This window comes from Acipenser ruthenus, unplaced genomic scaffold (assembly GCF_902713425.1).
Source record: "Acipenser ruthenus unplaced genomic scaffold, fAciRut3.2 maternal haplotype, whole genome shotgun sequence".
In the NCBI taxonomy this organism is placed as follows: Eukaryota; Metazoa; Chordata; class Actinopteri; order Acipenseriformes; family Acipenseridae; genus Acipenser; species Acipenser ruthenus.
The window spans coordinates 33932-39113 of NW_026708457.1; positions in this window are offsets into that span (position 1 = coordinate 33932).

The window sequence follows — 5182 nt, forward strand, 5'->3', positions numbered from 1 at the left end:
ATAAGAAAACTGAATTTAATTTATTTTAAGGTACACGTAATGCATGAGTGTGTTGTGGGCCAACAGTGTGAACTTATTTTTCGTATTAACACAGTATTTCATGTGGTGGTTTTGCAATGAAGATTTGTTGCTAGTTAATTTCTCATCGATTGTCCATGCTTACCAATGTACACGTTTGAGTGGGAACAATAAATATAATATGTGTTAATAAAGATTATACTTATTGCTTTTATTATATTTTAAAAACACTTTTTTATTGTGCTGCAAGCCTACCTTAATACACGCCTGTGTTCCAATATTTACAGGGCTGTCTTTAGTGGATTTTACTGTTTTTCTTATTATTACAATACAAACTGTTATTACCCACTGACACAACCTTTTAATGGCGTTGCTGGAATGTTGTAATTTACCTATGTCGTTTCTATAAGGTTGTGTGCAGGCAGCTTTTTCATGATTGCTTCAAAGTATTTGCAGATGTTAGTGATCTTACATAACAAATGCCGATTCTCAAATAGTCACCAGTCTCCAATAGAGAGTGACACGGGAATGAAACTTCAGTCCTGTCCTGTCAAAAATAATCCAGTCCCATCCCATCCCGTGATAAACAGAGATCAACTATTATATGGAGGTACAGATATTTTCGTATTCATGTATTTTATATATATATATATATATATATATATATATATATATATATATATATATATATATATATATATATATATAATAGATAGGTAGGCTAAAAAAAACAACTCAGATTGTCATTGTATGAGGTTGCTGCTTTTAAAAATGTGTAGTATTTACTAAGTAAGTTTACTGTGTAAACATCAGTTCAGTGTTTTATCTACGTTTACGTTTTTAAATAACAGTATTATTGAGTTGAGCAGGCAGCTGGGCCGCCCTACTTAGACAGTGAAATCACTCACTTGTTCTGCACTGGAGCTGAAGCGACACGACTATTCTCTTTACTTGCAATGCCTGTATGTGTTTTTTCAGTATTAATTAATTCGTTCAAGAACTCTTTTGTCATATGAGTGCATTACCCCACGCCTCCACATCAGTAATTATTAATAAAAGCAGAAGCACTATATTATTATTATTATTATTTATTATTATTATTACAAAAATGGAATCCCGGGATTTAAAAATAAAATCAATTCCGAAATCCTGGGAATTGGATTCCCCACTCCAGACCTATTGAGTGTGTTTATATCATACAGTGAGTGCCCATCAACAAGCTTTAATTGTCTTACAGCTGATTAACACGAATAGACTACTGCACTAAACACTTCAACATGTAAGCGTTTTGCTAAAAGTCATTTTTGATTGCCTATACCAATGTGCTTATTCTGGCTATATTCAATACCACACAAAACACTTTTTAAAATGTTTTTTTTTTATTATTATTATTATTATTATTTTTATTATTATTATTATAATGAATTTCTTAGCAGACACCCTTATCCAGGTCGAATTATAATTGTTATAATATTGAGTTTCAATATATACTTTGGTGTGTGTGTGTTTTTTTTTTTTGTTAGGTTTGTTTTACTTTGTAGTTAAGTCTTTGTGATGTTAATACTAACCACTACTGTTGGTATACATCAGAATGTGACGTTCATAAAAAAATTATCAAAAGCACATTCCTTACTATATATATATATATATATATATATATATATATATATATATATATATATATATATATATATGTATATATATATATATATATATATATATATATAATTTTTTTTTTCGAGTTAAGGTGGGAGAAAGCATTAACTATAGAATTATGGGTAAAGCCAATCAAATCGCGTGAATGTCGCCAAAAGGCTTCTACATTCACAGCGTTTTAAAAATCAGAGTACAGCAACTGCAGACCTGTTTCGCCCTGTTTGGTCCTCATCAGTGCAGTGTAACTGTACCCTGACCTAGTGAAAAGCTCAGACTTCCCAATTCAAATTGGATTAGCACATAACTGAATTTATAACGATGTATGCCGTACGCAAAGTTATGCAACTTCATACATTTTACCCTGATCTCTGTGCATTTGATGAGACTTATGTATACCTAAACTCAACATTTTATTTTGATATTTGCATTTTATTAATACTGACACTTTTCATTTGATCCCAGCCTCAGATGTCATTTGTCAAAGGTGCATAAACTAGTGTCACTCACTGTCAGACCACTTACAGTGCATATGCCTCAGTAGCACAGCACAGGCTAGCTGGCAAGGTACTTTTTTTTTGTTTTGTTATTACTGTATGTCAGAATACCCAATAGCTGCAAAATAAAACAAAACAAAAAAACATCTTAAAACAACTTAATTAATGATGCAAAACTGTAAATATATTATAATTCAAGTAACAGTTTTTTATATATATACTTCAGGTCCCAGTGAACTGTCCAGCACTCAATAATAATAATAATAATAATAATAATAATAATAATAATAATACATTTTATTTATAAAGCACCTTTCCAATCCCAAAGACGCTTTATAAATAAAATGTATTATTATTATTATTATTATTATTATTATTATTATTATAGAGTGCTTGAGAGTTCTCTGGCACCTGAAGTATATAAAACACTGTTACTTGTAGGCAAGATTAGCCACAGCATGTGTGAATACTGTATATTCAAGGCCTGTATATGTATGTATGTATGTTTGACAGTCTGCAGTGTTGAGTGAAGTTATCTTCACAAGATGGTGAAAGTGATCTACTGTTTAGAGCAAAGTTATCTTTCCCAAACCCATGTGCAAGTCAGCAGTGTTGAAATAGAAAAAAAAAATAATTAAATGAAGTGTGACATAGTAAAGCTGGTGCCTTTCTCATATTTCTTTACACTGTTGTTTGTATTATTTCTTCAGGGTTACAATGGTCTCTACTGCATTGATCAACACATACCCTCTCTATGTTGGACCCTTAACAAGGATCGCTTTTAAAAACATTAGTCACATGATGCATTTTGCCACCAACATTGTTCTCAATGTTTACTTACTTGGCAAAGTAAAGCAGAATATTTAAAGAGCCTTGTAAATCTGCCATAAATCCTGTCTGTTCAGTGTAGACAGCACATTTTTTAATAAAGAGGTGCTAATAATCCCAGGTTAAAGCTGAATGCGCTTCTGTTTTTGGTTTAGTTGAAAAATGTTGTTTCTGGCTCTGGCCTTCATACTTAGGTCTTCTTATAACAAACTAAAGGCTTTTAATTGCACCTTTGGGGATAGTTAGGCTACAATAGACATATGGTGGACAAAAGCCGAGTCTAGTAAGTGAGGTACTATTATAAACAGGAGATGTATACGTCAGCAGTGTCTGAACTGCCCAGGGAGATACCCACAGCTCGTTGTGTAGAATTGTCATATACAGCATAGTTTTTTATTGCAAATTTTAAAAGCAGTATTTCATATGAAATGTACCATATCAATTTTTACAGTATCCATATACATTTTTCTTGTATGTCAAATTAATTGCAAAAGCAGTAGGCTGTATACTGAAAGAGTATCTCTTGCGTATAATTCTTTTGTCTTATTGGCATTGCCTCATTTTTAAATAAAAATTCAAACAAGAGAGCTTTGGTCATGGGTAAGTATGATTCAAAGGCCTCCCCCATATAAATAAAATAGATACAGTCTGCCTCTTAGGACTTATGGTTTGATGTGAGTCATTCGGAGGGAGGCTTTACATGTTTATCTTATATTTGATAACCAGCTTAGGCTGCATGTATTGTTTTCCAAGTAGAGTTTAATTTCTGACTTGCCAAGACAACAAAATATTAATATTAGGAACATTTTAAGCTCTGCCCCTTTGGTAACCTTTAGGTTACAGAGACAGTGAGAAAACAGGATACATTGCAAGTTGTGAATAGATTACTGTAAAAATTCTAAATGTAAAGAATATTTAGATAATGATCAGAGTAATCATGACAGAAAATACTATGTCCCCCAGTGTAGGAGGGCCGGTATTCATTGACTTGAATACTTCATGTGGTTGATGTGCTTCACCAAAAGGTTAAGTATTAATGGAAAATGTTCACAGCCATGTTACTAAAAAAAAAACATGTTCCTTGTAAGTTTTCTTTGATTTTGCATTTACAGTAACATTGAATGTCTTCATTCATTAAGCCATCCATAAAGCAAATATTGTTGCACATGTAGCGGATAATACGTCTTTTTAAGACAGCTTGTGTGGTATGTCACAGATCATTAACTGCACATAACCACCTGACTTGCGGCTGTCTGGAAGCGTCATTATGGTAAAATAGTCTTTTATTCCTCTATCACTACAGAACATTGATTTGCAAGAATGTCCTTTCTTAGCCACTGGATATACATTACGTAAAAGGTGCTGTTATACATCATTAGCGGTTACCTTTTAAAGACAAGATATCAAATGGTAGCAACTGACTTTGACTATATATATATATATATATATATATATATATATATATACATACATACAGTTGTTGTCAAAAGTTTACATACCCCAATGGAAATTTATAATTTCTAGAAATTTCTCAAACTAATAATTCTAGGAAAAATCTTTTGTATCAAAAGTTTTGCATTTGTGGATGCAAAAAAAGTTTTTTTGCAAAACTCCAAAAATGCTAATTCAGAAGTATTCATACCCTGACAAGGAAAATTAAATTAATAGCTAGTTAAGGCACCTTTAGCAATAATAACCTCTTTTAAACAATTAGGATATTTGTCAATGAGCTTTTGGCATGATTCTTTAGTGTTTTTTTTCATTCTTCAACATAAAATTGTTCCAGTTCATTCAAATTCTGAGGACTTCTTTGGTGCACAGCCTTCTTCAACTCATACCAAAGATTCTCAATCATATTTAGATCAGGGTTTTGACTAGGCCATTCCAAAACCTTGATTTTATTTATTTTATTAACCATTCAGAAGTAGATTTTGATGTATGCTTTGGATCGTTGTTGTGTTGGAATGTCCAATTGCGCTTTAAGCCAAGTTTTTCAGCAGAGGGTTTCAGATGATTGGCAGATATATTTTGGTGTGCTATGGAATCCATTTTACCATGTGCCATTAGAGGAAAAACAGACCCATAGAAGGATATTACCACCTCCATGCTTAACAGTAGGTTTGGTGTTCTTTTCTTTGTACGCGTCAACAGACTTTCTGCAAATGTAATGATTATCAGCGTGACCA